At 46.3% G+C, this 18,984-nt stretch overlaps 1 protein-coding gene across 2 annotated transcripts in view; it reads left to right on the top strand.

Annotated features, from left to right (window-relative positions):
• LOC136871625 (aromatic-L-amino-acid decarboxylase) overlaps positions 1–18,984 on the top strand; it is a 144,563-nt gene that overhangs the window by 16,968 nt on the left and 108,611 nt on the right. The window contains exon 1 of one of the 2 annotated variants that reach the window (XM_067145092.2): positions 3,418–3,448. The exons of the other annotated variant lie outside the window; for it this stretch is intronic. The gene's annotated coding sequence lies outside the window, so the exon portion shown is untranslated. Of the gene's footprint in view, positions 1–3,417; positions 3,449–18,984 lie in introns of those variants that run through there. 2 annotated transcript variants of the gene reach the window in all.

Genomic DNA, 18,984 nt, shown 5'->3' with positions numbered 1-18,984 from the left:
GGACTAAGCTTCGACGGATTTCGGGTATCCAAGGATCATCTGCTGTACCGGGAATTTCCATTGCAGGCAATGTCGCCACTGACCGTCTCGCGATTGCTGACCATCTAACAAGTCTCGCGGATGTATCTGGCTCCGGGAATTACCATCCTGATTTCCTCGCTCTGAAGCGGGAGGCAGAACTTCATCACCTTAGTTTTGCCACCCAAGCTTCAGAGGACTACAACGTGTCCTTTACGGAGTGGGAACTCCGCAGCGCCTTAGCGCTTTGCAAGGACACGTCTCCTGGACCGGACAACATCCATAACCAGATGTTGAAACACCTTAGTGATGATAGTTTACTATATCTCCTTCATGTGTTCAACCGAATATGGATAGAGGGATATTTTCCGTCTCAGTGGCGAGAGGGCATAATCATTCCTGTCCTCAAGCCTGACAAGGATACTAAGTATGCAGGAAGTTACAGATCAATTTGTCTTACCAACTGCCTGTGTAAGCTATTTGAGAGGATGGTAAATCGCCGACTCGTGTGGTGTCTGGAGAAACAAGGACTCTTGTCCGAGTACCAATGTGGTTTCCGAGCCACTCGATCCACCACTGACCACTTGGTACGCCTGGAGAGCTCTATCCAGGATGCGTTCCTCCGCAAACAGCACTTGGTAGCTGTTTTCTTTGACTTGGAGAAGGCCTACGACACCACATGGCGATATGGTGTCCTTGTGTCCTTTCAGTCCTACATCAGTGGAGATTCCGAGGTCACTTACCGGTATTTATAGCGAATATTTGTCCCTCCGTCTATTCCGTGTCCGAGTGGGGAGGACATATTCGCAATACCACGTTCAATAAAATCGAGTCCCACAGGGATTGGTCCTTAATGTCACTCTGTTCGCGATTGCCATAAACGGTATTGTTTCTGCTGCTGGTCCTGCAGTAATACCGTTCCTATATGTGGACGGCTTCGCTCTGCACTATAGCTCGTGCAGTATGGCAGTCGCAGAGCGACAGTTACAGTGGACCTTAAAACATGGCTTTCGGTTTTCTGCCGCAAAGACTTCTGTTGTCCACTTTTGTCGTCAACGTACTCTTAACCCTCATCCGGAGCTCTATTTAGGAAATGTCGTTCTGCCAGTTGTTGACACTTACCGGTATCTTGGGCTCCTTTTCGATAGTATATTATCGTGGGAGCCACATGTGCGACAGTTGAAAGTGCAATGTGCTAAGAAGCTTAATATCATGAAGTTTCTTAGCAGCACTTCTTGGGGGGCTGACCGCACTGTGCTCCTACAATTCTATAGGCACATATTTTATCCCGGTTAGACTACCACAGTGCAGCACATGGCTCAGCAAGACCAAGTGTTCTTTCAAAGCTGAACAGCATCCACCACAGCTGGGTTCGGTTGGCGACTGGAGCTTTTCGAACAAGCCCCATAGCTAGCCTGCTCGCTGAGTCTGGTGTGCCGCCTTTACATCTGAGGCGCCAGCATATGCTTCTTACCTATGCTGCTAATTTGCGACAGATGCCACTTCATCCAAGCTATCCTTGCGTGTTCAACAATGGCAACCGTTTGCTGTACGCTGCTTATTCTCGAGCGACGCGGCCGGTTGGGATACGCTTGGATAGCAGTTCCGAATTGTTTGACGTACCGTCGGTTCCTTGCCTTGTCAGACAACCAAGTGGGGTACCTCCGTGGGTCGTACGACGACCTGAAATAATCCTGGATCTGCACACTGGCCCAAAGGAAAACACGGACCCTTCGATTTATCGGAGGCTCTTCCGGTCCGTTGTTGGCCGCTATCCGGGCTCAGTTGTCGTCTACACGGATGGTTCAAGGACAGATAGGAAGGTGGGCTGTGCGTTCGTTGTTGACAATAATAGGTTCCTTTTTGCTCTTCCGGCAACCTGTAGTGTGTACACAGCAGATCTCTATGCTATCTGTGAGGCTCTGCGGTACGCACTGTACAATGCGCGCCGACACTTTCTTCTGTGTACTGACTCATTGAATTCGCTCCAGTCTATAGATACCTGTTTCCCTCGGCACCCTCTGGTGCAGCGGAGCCAGGACCTGCTGGCCGGGTGTTGGGATGCCGGCACCAGAATCACGTTTCTGTGCCTCCCAAGCCACATGGGCATAGAGGGAAACGAGTTAGCAGATCAGGCTGCCAAGGAGGCAGTTATACTGCCCCCGTTGCCTTTCAAGGTTCCAGCAAGTGATATTCGCTCCCAGCTGAGACATCTGGTTATGTCCCATTAGGAGTTGGAGTGGCAGGCCACTCCACTTCCCAATAAGCTGAGAGCGATAAAAGGAACAACGACGGTATGGAGGACTTCCCTTCGGGCTTCGCGGAGGGAAGCCGTGGTATTATGTTGTCTTCGGATCGGCCACGGTATCTTGACTCACTCGCATCTTTTGAAAGGAGAACCCCTTCCGGTGTGTACCTGCGGCGACCATCTTACCGTAGTACACATCCTTACGGAGTGTGTGGACCAGGTCGATCTGCGCCGTAGTCTTAACCTTCCGAGTACAATCTCCCTTATCTTGCGAGATGACGAGGAGTCAGCAGACCTCGTCATCCGCTTTATGAGGGATAGTGGTCTGTTTTATCGTGTGTGATAATGTACTTTGTCCTAGTGTTTTTTTTGTGTTTTTTTTTTTGTGTGTGTGACTTGCGCTTTTATCCCATTGACTTCATTTTAGTTTGTGTTGCGTATTTTAATGTGTTATTTTAACGTCTTACGTAAATTATGTACTACTAGGCAATGCCTTATTCCTTAGTTTTCCTGTATGTTCTCTTCTATTAGGAAATAAGGCATTGCGTATTAGATCCACTGATTGTTTTAATCTCACCCACTTTTTTCTCCATCACCATTTTTAAGCTCTAGTCAGTGGATACTTATTAAAATTTTAACTGTCATATATCATGTCATTCATCTCGTTCCATTAGGGGCCGATGACCTTCGATGTTAGGCCCCTTAAAACCCCAAGCATCATCATCAACTACTGTTACAGTTTTCGAAGACGCCGAGGTGCCAGAATTTAGCCCCACAGTAGTTATTTTACGTGCCAGTAAATCTACCGACATGAGGCTGATGTATTGGAGCACCTGCAAATACCATCTGACTGAGCCAGGATCGCCAAGTTGGTGTCAGAAGGCCAGCGCCTCAACCGTCTGAGCCAGTAGCCCGGCGGCTGTGCTCAAGTTAATCATGCCCCTCAATAATTACCCGAAACTGAAATAAGCGCGGAAGGAACTACATAATAATAGCCGCAAGAGAGCATGTTTATCCGTTTAAATACTTCTTCGAGTCGATTAGTTAGTGCTACGCTCGAATTATGAGAAGTATGCTGTGACACTAATGATCACACCAGGCAGGTGAAGGGAATAACGGGTTAGGATCTTCGTTCGTCAGTCATAGAGTTGCAGTGACGTCGACAACATGCGCTGGCACAAGGTAGGCTTCGTTAGGATAGTGAAATATACAGACAGCTTAACTCATATGAACAATAGAAAATGTGTATATCGTGGCCCTTAGGGTACAAACAGCTCCTCCGTGTTTTCGAATTTGTCGCGATATTTCGGAACAACAGGATAACGCACAATATTGGAAGTTTATACGTAATTTGAAGTAATGAAAGTAGTTGTTATTACTGTTATATAATATTATTTACACACTGTACCTGTACATATTTGCTCCCTCGTCTCAAACAAGTCAGCAGTAAGTGTCGCGTTAATTTCTTATAGTTGCAAAGTGAACCTTATTTGGTGTGCAGTATTATTGCATCCAGGTGGTGGTGGTGATTATTGTTTTAAGGGGAAGTACAACTAGGCAACCATCCTCTATATAAAACTAATCAGGGAGGAAAAATGGAAGGGGTCCGACACTTCGAAAAATGAAGGTATCGGCCAAAGGAAGACAAGGGCCACGAAGGGCATGAAAATGAAAGACTCCCTAGGCCTCCATACGTAATACCGTCGGGGTCGGAAAATAACAAGAGTTGACCAAGGGAGGTCGGTTAGGATAGATGAAAGTGAGGAGCCTGGCACAAGTAAGTGGAAGCAATACCAGGACTCAGATGAGGGCCCCGTGGTCACCAACCCAGGCTCCAAAGTTCAGAGCCCTTGGGGCTATTGCATCCATCTCTTGGCACACGCCAGAATAAGGGTGCGACCACACCAAGATGTTTTCGTTAACTTTGTTAATAGACATTGTTCATTCACATTTCGGACTGTTAATAAACAAAATAGCGTGTTCAATAACTTTACGAGTATGTTGGTAAACAAAATTTCTTTAACTTTTGTGAACGAAACTTTTCATTAACTGTTTGTGTTTTCGTTAACATTTCGGTTCGCACATGGGCAAAGACGCAATTAGAACACGCAAATTCGTAGGGCGGAATACGATGCTTTTCTATTTCTCGACAATGACTATCTAATCGCAAGCAACTCGTATACGTCATATTACACCATACAAATACGCAAGTGAAGTGTAGGGAGTCACCAGTTGCTAGAAATCTTAAAGGTTTTTTTTTTTTTTTTTTTTTTTTTTTTTTTTTGCTAGTGGCTTTACGTCGCACCGACACAGATACGTCTTATGGCGACGATGGGAATAGAAAGGTTTAGGAGTTGGAAGGAAGTGGCCGTGGCCTTAATTAAGGTACAGCGCCAGTATTTGCCTGTTGTGAAAATGGTAAACCACGGAAAACCATCTTCAGGGCTGCCGATAGCGGGATTCGAACGCACTATCTCCCGGATAATCTTAAAGTTATATTTAGCCCAACATTAATAGAGATGGCATTCCGATAATTTGTATAATTTCTTGCAATTTCAGTCCCATTTACTGTCAACAAGAACTGAAAGTCATGTGGGGACATTCTCAGAAAGTTTTAAAAGCCTGCTGCATCATGAATTGAAAGTTCTGACATAGGCCTAAATGTCCCCTCCAAACTTAATTCTTTTCCAATATATAGGCCTTTTTTTTTTTTTTTTGTCACACTTTGCGTCTGCGCTTTTCTCTAATTGCACTCATTGAAATAATGAAAGCTGCAGTTGTAAATATTTTCTTCATCCTGACCCTGTCCATTGCAACCAAAGACTTTAATATTACTTATCTAGACTCACAGAGCGCGCTGATGCTAAGCGGAATATTGAACACTTTCGCGCATCGCCATGTTGCGGGCGCTTCAGCTTCGAATGCATGGCTAGCACGTGATAATGTTTACAGACCCTTGCATGTTTTCGATTTGAATCATGCCTGTAAGTGGATCTGGTTTTGTATTACTGTATATGTGACGGAGTGATAATATATTGTCGAATATTTTCAAGGACTGTGGGAGCTGATACATTACGTTAGTTAAATTGATCGGCAATATTAGGCCTAAAGTTAGGCATTACCTCTGGAATGGAAAGATATTCACGAGGGTGAATTCGTGTGCAGCCTTCATTTGTACAGACTGCTATCAGAAGCGATCTGGTATTTCTTTTCACATGTGAATAGGAATTGAACTGTTAAAAAGTAACTTTCATTTACCATAATCGAGAACTAAACAGGTTATAGGGTGGTTGATTCAGAGAAAGCATGGACATGAAATTTAGAATATTTAGGCTTCTTTTTCTTGTTTGCGGTTTTCCAATCCATCGGGGATAATTATTTAGAACTTAAAAAGCTGTTCTGAAAAAGACTACATATTTTTTTCATACAAACTGTGTAGCCACGAACCTACTACGCTGGCGTAGCAGGGGGAGAGGTGATACTCCCACGTGGCGCGTCCCAGGTGGCGGATAGGGGGGTCCTAACCGGCTTGCCGGCGGACTTGAGGGAAATAAAATACCTCTCGCGGACCAAACACACTACCCCCTGCGGGTGGGGGACGCACATGTAGAATACACCCGCGGTACCCCCTGCCTGTCGTATGAGTCGACTAAAAGGGGCGACCTAGGCGCGGACATGGATTGCGGTTTGGTATAACGTGTTGGACCTCCTGTGGATGGGAGGGGTCGAGTACATTCACAGGTAATCCCTGCCTGTCGTAGAAGGCGACTTAAAGGGTTATGTGGCCATGGTCCCCTCTTTATTTTATTATTATTTTTCCGAGGGTCATTCCAAATTTTGATGTGCGTGCTGCCCGGAGATGGGCCTCTTACGTGTGCGATTACGCCCAAAAGCCCGCAACTGTCCACCCAGGACCATTGCGTGGTGGGAGCGCCATGTACCTTGGCAGTGGTATCCGCCTGACAACACAGGTCCCCGCACAGCCGAATGCCAGAAGGACATATTATTATTAATTATTTTTATTTTTTTCTCTATATTTAGTGCTCTGTAAACGCTATGGGGTACATGCTATTGCGGGTGACTGGAGGAAGGGAGTCTTAGTACTCATTGCCTCAGTCATGCCGTATTAGGCATCGTCCAACATCGGACCCCGGGCAATACCTGCTACGACCAGGTGGGTATTGCCTTGGCTGCTTGGTTCGGCTACAGAGACCCCTGATCGGAGTGGGTGGCATTCGGGGAGGATGCTATCGGGCATGGCTTCCAAACGAAGTCGGCTCTCACAAGGTGGTCGCCCACCTAAGTCTTTAACTTTTGCTTCCCTGAGAGGTTCAACTCCCTGGGAACATGCGCAGCGTGAAGGAATGGGATCCAGCTTCCCTAGGTTTCTGGTCGCTACCAGAACCGATGGGAACGATTTTAAGCTGGTGAAGTCGATCCTTTTTAGTCGGCACATCGAAGGCGTCTATGGCGAACTGGAGGAACTGAAGAAAATGCGCAACGGTAGTTTGCTTCTAAAGACTCGTACAGCACTGCAAGCTGATCAGTTGCTTAAGTGCGAGCACTTTGGCGAAATCCCCGTCAAAGTGGAGGAGCATAAATCCTTGAACCTGGTTCGCGGAGTCATCTTTCACCGCGACCTTATTTTGAACACTGACGACGAGTTGATGGATGACATGAAGAACCGTGGCGTGACACACGTCCGGCGCATTACGCGCAAGGTCAACGGTGAAGACGTTGCCACTGGTGCCTTCATTGTCTCTTTCAAGTTGTCAGTGTTACCAGAGAAAGTCAAGGTAACAACTTATCGTTGCGATGTGAGGCCGTACATCCCGCCTCCTATGCGATGCTATCAATGCCAGCGATTCGGACATATGGTATCTCGCTGTTCGAATCAGGCTGTATGTGGTACATGTGGACGAGTAGCTCACGGCGCGGAGGAGTGCACAACTCCATACAAGTGCACTAACTGCTCCGGTTTTCATTCTCCTCGGGATCGGAACTGTCCGACATACCTGAGTGAGAAGAAGATCCAGGAGATCAAGACCCTGGATGGTCTTTCCTACCAGGAAGCGCGCCGTAAGTTTAATACTACGAATACACCTGCCCGTACACTAGACTATAGGTTGATAGCTCAGAGTCTTCCAGGTTCGTCATTCACAACCTCGACACCTGTCCAGACCTCTGCGCCCAAGGCGACTGTTGCTGCTCCCAGCAACGTCGCGAATAGTCAAAGCTCGAAGGGGGGGACCACCCCACCTTCGACCAACCAGAAGTCTGTGCCGGCTGGCAGTTCCCAGCCGGCACAGCAAGGGGGGAAGACTAAGTCTCCCCCCCCCTAGGAGGTCGACGAAAGTCGTGCCCCAGCCGGCGGAGGCGGCATCGTCGACCAGGGCTGGGAAACCATCTCCCAGCCCGTCTAAACTCGAAAAAAAGAAGGGGAAGAAGAGCGCCCGTCCTGAGCGCTCTCGGACTTCCCCTGCGAAGGAGAAGTCATGCCCCCCATCTGGGGGATATGAGTCTGCGCCAGGAGGCACTCCTGCTCCAAAACCGGCGCGCTCTCCTCGTAGGGGACCCCCTCGCGCCCGAAAAGCGTCGAAGTTCTGGGCGACACCCCTGCCATCTTTCAATGACGGAATGGATGTTGCACTGTCCTCTACATCTACGGATGTAGAACTAGATAGTGTTTAGGCTTACGAGCACTTTTTCGCTCATAACCTAACACTCCTTTTATAGTCCACACTATGGCACTGTTACAGTGGAATTGTAACGGTTATGACAGGCATCTTGCTGAGTTACGTCAGCTTATTAGTGAGTACGCAGCGAGTATAGTCTGTCTTCAGGAGACCAATTTCAGACCTGGTCATCATACGGTCTTGAGGCATTTCAAACTATACTCGACAGAACGATACTATGCTCACCGGGCTTCCGGAGGCGTTGGCATTTTTGTACGTTCTGATAGCTACAGCGAAGAGGTTCCATTAAGAACCCCTCTTGAGGCTGTAGCTGTTCGCGTCTCGCTGCCTGTCATAGCAACAGTGTGTAATGTTTATCTTCCACCTGGCCAGCATCTGAACATCAATGATGTCGCTGATCTTATAGATCAGCTTCCACCACCCTTCCTCTTATTGGGCGATTTTAACGCCCATCACCCCATATGGGGCTCTGAAACACCTTGCCCACGAGGAAGAGAGCTGGGAACACTTCTAACAGATCTGGATTTATGTATTTTGAACACAGGGGAACCAACTCACTTTAGTGTACGTTACGGCACATACTCTCGCATAGACGTAAGTCTATGCAGCCGTACGTTGGTTCCACTGTTTCGGTGGAATGCACACGATGATCTCTGTGACAGTGACCATTTTCCCATCATTCTTACTTTGTTGAAACATAAACCCGTCGAGGCTCCCCCTCGATGGATTCTTAAACATGCTGATTGGCCAAAGTACACATCACTAGCTGTCTTTACCGATGATGTCAGGCGGACCGTCGGCGAGGAAATAACTTACGTCACCCAAGTTATTCTTGCTGCTGCTGAGGAGTCCATTCCGTTTTTCTCGGGGGCTCCTCGCCGAAAACACGTTCCTTGGTGGAGCGATGAAATAGCAGCAGCCATCAAAGAACGCCGTCGCGCTCATAAACGTTACCGTCGACAGCCTACTGCGGCCAACTTGGTAACATTTAAGAAACTCCGCGCTAAGGCGCGAGTTCTTATTCGACAAAGTAAGAAGGCTTCATGGGAGAGATATGTGTCGTCCATGACGTCACATACTCCATCATCTCAAGTGTGGACGAAACTTCGACGAATTTCGGGTATTCAAGGATCATCTGCTGTACCGGGAATTTCCATTGCAGGCAGTGTCGCCACTGATCCCCTCGCGATTGCTAATCATCTCGCTAGTCATTTCGCGGATGTCTCTGGCTCCGGGAATTACAATCCAGATTTCCTCCCTCTGAAGCGGGAGGCAGAACGTCATCACCTTAGTTTTGCCACCCATGATTCAGAGGACTACAACGTGCCCTTTACGGAGTGGGAACTCCGCAGCGCCTTAGCGCTTTGCAAGGACACGTCTCCTGGACCGGACAACATCCATAACCAGATGTTGAAACACCTTAGTGATGATAGTTTACTATATCTCCTTCGTGTGTTCAACCGAATCTGGACAGAGGGTGATTTTCCGTCTCAGTGGCGAGAGGGCATAGTCATCCCTGTCCTCAAGCCTGACAAAGATCCTAAGTATGCAGGAAGTTACAGACCGATTTGTCTTACAAATTGCCTGTGTAAGCTATTTGAGAGGATGGTAAATCGCAGACTCGTGTGGTGTCTGGAGAAACATGGACTTTTGTCCGAGTACCAATGTGGATTTCGAGCCGCTCGATCCACCACAGACCACTTGGTACGCCTGGAGAGCTCTATCCAGGATGCGTTTCTCCGCAAACAGCACTTGGTAGCTGTCTTCTTTGACTTGGAGAAGGCCTACGACACCACCTGGCGATATGGCATCCTTTCAGTCCTGCATCAATGGAGATTCCGAGGTAACTTGCCGGTATTTATTGCGAATTTTTTGTCCCTTCGTCTATTCCGTGTCCGAGTAGGGAGGACATATTCGCAATACCACGTTCAAGAAAACGGAGTCCCACAGGGATCGGTTCTTAGTGTCACTCTGTTCGCGATTGCCATAAACGGTATTGTCGCTGCTGCTGGTCCAGCCGTAATACCGTCCCTATATGTGGATGATTTTGCTCTGCACTATAGCTCGTGCAGTATGGCAGTCGCAGAGCGACAGTTACAGCAAGCTATTAGGAGGGTGGAGAAGTGGACCTTAGAACATGGCTTTCGGTTTTCTGCCGCAAAGACCTCCGTTGTCCACTTTTGTCGTCAACGTACTCTTCACCCTCATCCTGAGCTTTATCTAGGAAATGTCGTTCTTCCAGTTGTTGACACCTACCGATTTCTTGGGCTCCTTTTTGACAGTAAATTATCGTGGGAGCCACACGTGCGGGAGCTAAAAGTGCAATGCACCAAGAGGCTTAACCTCTTGAAGTTTCTTAGCAGCACTAATTGGGGGGCTGACCGCGTGGTGCTCCTGCGATTCTATCGGGCACACATTTTATCCCGGTTAGACTACGGCAGTGCAGCATATGGCTCCGCAAGACCAAGCGTTCTTGCGAAGCTGAACAGTATCCACCACAGTGGGGTTAGGTTGGCGACGGGAGCTTTTCGTACTAGCCCCATCGCTAGCCTGCTCGCTGAGTCTGGTGTGCCGCCTCTACACCTGAGGCGCCAGCAACTACTACTTACATATGCTGCAAATTTGCGACAGATGCCACTTCATCCGAGCTATCCCTGCGTGTTCAACAATGGCAACCGCTTGTTGTACGTTGCTCATCCACGTGCGACGCGGCCGGTTGGGATACGCTTGGATAGCAGTTATGAATTGTTTGACGTACCTCCGATTCCTTGCCATGTCAGACAACCAAGTGGGGTACCTCCGTGGGTTGTGCGACGACCTGAAATCATCCTGGATTTGCACACTGGCCCGAAAGGAGACACGGACCCTTCGATTTATCGGAGGATCTACCTGTCCGTTGTTGGCCGCTATCCAGGTTCAGTCGTCGTTTACACGGATGGTTCAAGGACAGATACGAAGGTGGGCTGTGAGTTCGTTGTCGACAATGATCGGTTTCTTTTTGCTCTCCCGGATACCTGTAGTGTGTACACGGCAGAGCTCTATGCTATCTGTGAGGCTCTGCGGTACGCACTAGACAATGAGCGCCGACACTTTCTTGTGTGTACTGACTCCTTGAGTTCGCTTCAGTCTATTGATACCTGTTTCCCTCGACACCCTCTGGTGCAGCAGATCCAGGACCTGCTGGCCGGGTGTTCGGATGCCGGCACCAGAATTACGTTTGTGTGGCTCCCCAGCCACATGGGCATAGAGGGAAACGAGTTAGCAGATCAGGCTGCCAAGGAGGCAGTTACACTGCCCCCGTTGCCTTTCAAGGTTCCAGCAAGTGATATTCGCTCTCAGCTGAGACATCTGGTTATGTCTCATTGGGAGATGGAGTGGCAGGCCATCCCACTTCCCAATAAGCTGAGAGCGATAAAAGGAACAACGAAGGTATGGAGCACTTCCCTGCGGGCTTCGCGGAGGGAAGCCGTGGTATTATGTCGCCTTCGGATCGGCCACGGTATCTTGACGCACTCCCATCTACTGAAAGGAGAACCCCCTCCGGTGTGTACCTGCGGCGACCATCTTACCGTGGTACACATCCTTACGGAGTGCGTGGACCTGGTCGATCTGCGCCGTAGTATTAACCTTCCGAGTACTATCTCCCTTATCTTGCGCGATGACGAGCAGTCAGCAGACCTCGTCATCCGCTTTATGAGGGATAGCGGTCTGTTTTATAGTGTGTGATGTTGTCCTTTGTCCTAGTGTTGTTTATGTCAGTTGCGCTTTTATTTCATTGACTTCATTTTATTTTGTGTTGCGCATTTTAATGTGTTATTTGAACGTCTAACGTAAATTATGTGTTAATATCTGTATTACTGGGCAATGCCTTATTCCTTCAATATCCTGTACTTTCTCTCATTTTAATAGGACATAAGGCATTGCGTATTAGATCCACTGACTGTTTTAATCTCACCCTCATTTTTCTTCATCACCATTCCTTTTTAACTCTAGTCAGTGGATACTTTTTAAAATTTTAACTTCATGTCTCATGTCATTCATTTCGTTCCATTAGGGGCCGATGACCTTCGATGTTAGGCCCCTTAAAACAACAAGCATCATCATCATCATCATCATCATCATCAAACTGTGTAGCGGTATTACAATTTTGATAAACCTGGGCCTAGAATCCGTAAGATATGATTGATACAACTTGAAAAAAACCTTCTAAAATTAGGGTAAGGTATTGCTTCAAATTATCAATTATCTGAAAAATACTTTATTTGTATCGTATGTCTTAAATGCTCCAATTTTTCCCACTTGCTACAATACAATTGTTAATAAGCTATTCCAGAAAAATCTGACAATATAAACAAAGCTCACTACAATCTTGTCAATCCTAGTCTGCATTACAAAACGCTAATCAAATTAACTTCTCACTATGATATTAATCTTTTTTGTTTGTAAGTGCTTTACTTTCAATTTCATTTCTTTCTGGAGTAAATCATGGTGCTCATATTAGAGAAAAATTAGAACGCACTTTCAATTTTTATGTGCTCAGAGAATGTTAATTCAGAATGAGTTTGTAAAAGCAGTAATATTTAAGAAACATTCTTACTTAAGCCTAACCGGGCGAGTTGACCGTGCGGTTAGGACCGCGCAGCTGTGAGCTTGCATCCGGGATATAGTGGGTTCGAACCCCACATTCGGCAGCCCTGAAGATGGTTTTCCGTGGTTTCCCATTTTCACACCAGGCAAATGCTGGGGCTGTACTTTTAATTAAGGTCACAGGCGCTTCCTTCCCATTCTTAGGCCTTTCCTATCCCATCGTCACCATAAGACCTATCTGTACCGGTGCGACGTAAAGCAAATTATAAAAAATTAAACTTAAGCCTAAACCACGCAGAGAAACTCAAACTAACCCTAGACATTAATTTCATTTTAAGAAATACACAATAGAAGACTAGCATCAGAGTAACGAATGTCAGGCAGCATTTACCTAAATCCAAATCACACAAACATGATAATTTAACTTCTACTCATCCAATTACGTTATTTCATATGCAAACCAAACCAAACCCCATGGCTCAATAGGCCGAAAGGCAATGCCCTACCAAGCGACCGCTGCTCAGCTTGAAGGCCTCCAGATTACGAGGTGTCATGTGGTCAGCACGGCGAATCCTCTCAGCCGCGTGTCACCGTCAGATAGCTCAGCAATTGTAATCACGTATGCTGAGTGGACCTCGAACCAGCACAAAGATCCAGGTATAAATCTCTGACCTGGCCGGCGATTGAACCCGGAGCCTCCAGGTAAGAAGTAGACACGCTACCCCTGCACCGCAGAGCAGGCATTTCATATTCAGAAAATAAAAAATACCCGTATCTGATTGTTTTAGAAAGGTTTCTGCAGTCAGGTACTTTTTAAGCAATCTGTTCAGATAATTGAGTAAAATTTGCTGTAATGACTTATCTGAGAGGAATCATAAGCTATGTACCTTTCACAGAAATATTTTATTTCACAGGTTTTCTTTTTGTTGATATTGAAGATTATTGTTATCGGTACAGGAGTTTGTAAATATTTAATTTATGTGTTCTCCAGTCTACTGAGAGACAGGTAATTTTAATCTCACGATGTGTAATCATACTTAAGTTGTAGACCGCTTTTTGAACATGTCTTCATATTTTCAATAAAGCTAAATAATTGTTGATCCTAGGTTTCTCAAGAGACAGATCACCACGTGATTTTCGTCCTTTGAGTCTGGCCTTCCTGCCATGCGTACAATGTTCAAACATATCGGTTACAAACATGACCCTTATTTTAAAGTGAGCGACATGATCATTTTCGAGGTACCGCTAGTGTATTTTTGTAGTAGTATATTTTTCAGTCTTCTTATTTAGTCTGCTAAAGGTTTCTTTTTTTAGGTGCGCCACTTATAGGCTATCCAAAGTGTAGATTGTTCAGTTTTTATGCAGAAGTATATTTTAATATTACCACAGTCTTGATATTATGCATATTTATTGCGTGTGTACACGGTAGTCGGTGTAGGCTGTCATTAATTTTATAAGGCGAATGTTTTCTTGTGTGCGAAATGTAAGTTAAAGCATGAGTTCCATACGACCTCCGCGTCAAGCTGAGGAGCGTCCGCAACATGGCGGTACGCGCATGGACATGCCTTCCCCAGTCACACGCTTCTGCGCAGCCAGCGGTGTGGGGACTTGATTGCAACCTCACAAACAGATATTTTGGTGTGGGCACAATTGTTAAAAGAAGTTTGTTAACAAAAGTTTATTAACATCTTGAGAAATGTTTGTGTTAACATTGTTTATTAACTTTGTTTCATGAACATTGTTTATTATTAACTTTGGTGTGGACTAACCATAAAGTGTATCTTTCACCGAAGTCCCAGTCTCATCCATGGCTGTGACAAAATGGAAGCCGCTGGGGTACGGTGGTGCTGAGTAATGACATTCGGAGCACAACCAGTGTGTCTCAGTGTTATGGAAGGTGTCGCTCATAGGGTTAGTTGTGCTGCAATAGCACTTTTTGTCCCAGTGAGGAAAGCAATGGCAAACTGCCTCACTCCTCATATTGCCTAGTACGCCTCATTTTGGTGCTGCCATTGGTTTTCCTGTAACTGCACTGCTGAAGGGTATAAGGTGTCAGGGAGGGATTCAGTTAGGTGGAAATTTAGTAAGCAGTTTGACGTATGCTGACGACTTGGTCTTAATGGCAAATTGTGCCGAAAGCCTGCAGTCTAATATCTTGGAACTCGAAAATACTGTAGGTGCAATGAATATGATATGAAAATTAGCCTTTCAAAGACTAAGTAGATGTCAGTAGGTAAGGAATCCAAGAAAACTGAATGTCAGATTGGGGATACAAAGCTGGAACAGGAAGATCATTTCAAGTATTTAAGATGTGTGTTCTCCCAGGAAGATAGTATAGCGAGATTGAATCAAGGTGCAGTAAAGGTAATGCAGTGAGCTCGCAGTTATGATGAACAGTATTCTGTAAGAAGGAAGTCAGCTCCCGGACCAAACTCTCTTTACATCGGTCTGTATTCAGACCAACTTTGCTTTATGGAAGTGAAAGCTGGATAGACTCAAGATACCTTATTCATAAATTAGAAGTAATGGACATGAAAGTAGTGAGAATGATTGCTGGTACAAACAGGTATGAATGAGTATGAATGAGGAGATAAATGCTAAGTTAGGAATGAACTCTATGGATGAAGCTGTACGCATAAATCGGCTTCGGTGGTGGGGACATGTGAGGCGAATGTAGGAGGATAGGTTACCTAGGAGAATAATGAACTCTGTTATGCAGGACAAGAGGGATGGAGGAAGACCTAGACGACGATGGTTAGAGTCAGTTTCCAATGATTTAAGGATAAGAGGTGTAGTACTAAACGAGGCCACAGAACTATCTTTTGCTAGTGGCTTTATGTCGCACCTACACATATTGGTCTTATGGCGACGATGGCATAGGAAAGGCCTAGGAGTTGGAAGGAAGCGGCCGTGGCCTTAATTAAGGTACAGCCCCAGCATTTGCCTGGTGTGAAAATTCGAAACCACGGAAAGTCATCTTCAGGGCTGCCAACAGTGGGATTTGAACCCACTATCTCCCGGATGCAAGCTCACAGCCACCCGCCTCTAACCGCACGGCCAACTCGCCCGGTTGCCACAGAACTAGTTTGATAAATTCACAGAGAATTGCAGACTGAACGGTGAAGGTCATAATGATCTATAATGAAAATGCATGTATGTATGGTGCTATTTGAGGATCCAACCAGCCTCTGGGCTGATGACTTAAGACAGACACATTATTTGGTTAATATCACCAATATCCTTTGGCGTAGAGTAGCGTATCTGCCTCTTACCCGCAGGCCCCGGATTCTATTCCCGGCCAGTCCATGGAATTTAATTCTAGACTGTAGCGTAGCAGGGGGAGAGGTGATACTCCCACTTGGCGCGTCCCAGGTGGCGGATAGGGGGGTCCTAACCGGCTCGCCGGCGGACTTGAGGGAAATAAAATACCTCTCGCGGACCAAACACACTACCCCCTGCGGGTGGGGGACGCACACGTAGAATACACCCGCGGTATCCCCTGCCTGTCGTAAGAGGCGACTAAAAGGGGCCCAAGGGACTCTCAACTTGGAAGTGTGGATTGGCGACCACGGGGCCCTTAGCTGAATCTTGGCATTGCTTTCACTTAATTGTGCCAGACTCCTCACTTTCATCTATCCTGTCCGACCTCCCTTGGTCAACTCTTGTTCTTTTCTGACCCCGACGGTATTAGAGCATTTGAGGACTAGGGAGTCTTTCATTTTCACGCCCTTCGTGGCCCTTGCCTTTCTTCGTCCGTTACTTCATTTTTCGAAGTGTCGGATCCCTTCTTCTTCCTTTTTCTCTCTCTCTACCCCCTGTGGGTGGGGGACGCAGACGAAAAATACACCCACGGTATCCCATGCCTGTCGTGAGAGGCGACTAAATGGGGCGACCAAGGGATGATTGAATTAGAACCATGAAGCTACTTTTGATTCGTACCATCACGCGGGGAACACGATAGGTTGCCTGTACTTGCGAGTAGTACCACAATATTAGGTACGAAGCAGGTTTGTGATTAGTAGTAGCAGTGGGTTGGTTCGCCTGTGGGTTTCCAGTATCTGTGAGTCGTACCCATGTGAGCAACACCGCGGGTCTGGGCGTTGCCTGTGAGTTGTACCACTATATGAGCGACACCGTGGGTCTGCGTTGCCTGTGATTAGTACCCACTATGTGAGGAACACCACGGGACCCGTGGGACCAGCACCCGTGACTAGTACACCTAGGAGAGGAACCTCATCGGTTTGCTTTGGCTATGAGTGGCGCCATTGTGTGAGATACACCATAGCTGTGCGTTACCTGTACGACGTACAATACTTGTGAGTAGTACCATCATGCGTGGAACACCGTGAGTCTTCGCTACTTTCGAATAGTACCCCAACATGACAAATACCATGGTTCTACTTTCCTAGCGATAAGTACCATTCTGAGGGGCCTTGACCTGGGTTTTGGACCCCTTTAGACATCAAGCATCCTCAATTCTGGATTGTCTTTATAAGTGGTCCCTTGGTCAGTAATACTATTATTTATGACCTTTCTTGAGTCACATCCACTGTTTTGATTGTTTTTTGTTTTTGTTTTTGTTTTTGGGTTCATCTCCATCCATTCATTCTTCATGACATTTTGTTTTATTTTGGTCAGTGGATGATTTTGAACCTTTTGTTTGTCATTTCATTTCGTACCATTAGGGGCCGATGACCTCGATGTTAGGCCCCATTAAACAACAAGCATCATCATCATCATCATCATCATCATCATCATCTAAGCTGAGTGTAAGTGCTCACTTCGCGATAGATTCTGCGTCAGCTAAGGCCATATAACCATACCACCTTAATCTTGCGTCTCTCATTTTGTCGGGAAGTGGGGCAAGAGTGTTCCTGACCTCTTAGTTCATAGTGTTGTCTAATCGCGTGACACCCAGTGTCCATCTAAGCATGCGCATCTTCGTTACGTGCAAGTTCCGCTCCTGTCCCTTTGAGCCGGCAAACATTCAACCCCTATACAATATCACTAGGCGAACAATTGTGCGGTTCGACTTGAGTCCTAGCGGGATATTGCAGTCACAAAAGATGGTGCTTGTGGCTTGACGCCGCTTTAGCCAAGCGGCTGTAACTCGTGTTCGAGCGTCTACAAGTGCGTCACCGTCAGCTGCCACATGGGAGCCAGGTAAACGAAAGCAGATGCCTTCGATAGTGGATTGTCGTCGACCAATTATCCCATTTGTCTGAGTGCCGCACTCCAAGTATTTTATTTTTGCGAGGTTTAGCCGCAATCAAAATCTTTCTGCTATTGTTTTTAATTGGGTAACCAATTCATTAAGCTTCTTTCGAGAGTCGCTAGCCAGCATAGAAGAGTTCATGGGAGGGGAGTGTTTGCAGGTCCGCTATTACTTTGACCATGCGCAGGATGAACAGGAAAGGTGGCAGGGCGGAACCCTGATGAATTCCCACTCCAATGTCAGATGGTCATGTGACGCCGGATGCACAGCGGACAGAACTTTTAGAGTTGTGGTAGAGGAGCTGAATATCTTCTAATTGTCCACTGTTCTTATTTGAAACGATAACTAATGGATTTTCACTACACTTAGTTGTTGGTGGTTTTTTCGATTTCTCTATTGAGAATCTGATAAGTATTTTCTATCCATTTTATGTTATGTTATGTATGATAAACCACGGGAACAAAGCATGGACTTAACTGACTCACACACACACACACACCTCAATGAACATGCTAAGCAGACAGGAGTAGAAACTACGCTGACCGGAAGATCGGGATCGATAGATGTCGACAATTGACCTGGAGTTGCAGTGATGTGCAAATCTGTCACGAGATTTTAGTGTCGAAAAACATCGACAATTCGACTGGAATATTTTAAACGAAGACAGTTTCAGTGGGAAATTCAACCTGTTTTTACTCATAGGGTGACGATGAGGCCCTCCCGCTGCTATGGGTGCTGGCTGTGTTGTAATCAAGCCCCACACCGCTGGCTGCGCAGAAGCGAGTGACTGGGGAAGACATGTCCATGCGCGTATCGCCATGTTGCAGGCGCTCCTCAGCTTGACGCGGAGATAGTATGGAATTCATGCTTTAACTTACATTTCGCACACATGAAAACATTCGCCTTATAAAATTAATGACAGCCTACGCCGACTACCGTGTACACACGCAATAAATATACATAATATCAAGACTGTGGTAATATTAAAATATACTTCAGTATAAAAACTGAACAATCTACACAAATCCTTAGGATAGACTATAGGTGGCGCACCTATAAAAGAAACCTTTAGCAGACTGAATAACAAGACTGAAAAATATACTACTACAAAAATACACTAGCGGTACCTCGAAAATGATCATGTCGCTCACTTTAATATAAGGGTCACGTTTGTAACTGATGTGTTTGACATTGTACGTATGGCAAGAAGGCCAGACTCA

Source organism: Anabrus simplex, chromosome 4 (genome assembly GCF_040414725.1).
Source record: "Anabrus simplex isolate iqAnaSimp1 chromosome 4, ASM4041472v1, whole genome shotgun sequence".
In the NCBI taxonomy this organism is placed as follows: domain Eukaryota; kingdom Metazoa; phylum Arthropoda; class Insecta; order Orthoptera; family Tettigoniidae; genus Anabrus; species Anabrus simplex.
The sequence above is the reverse complement of the archived record's forward strand: the minus strand, read 5'-3'. Positions and strand labels throughout refer to the sequence as shown.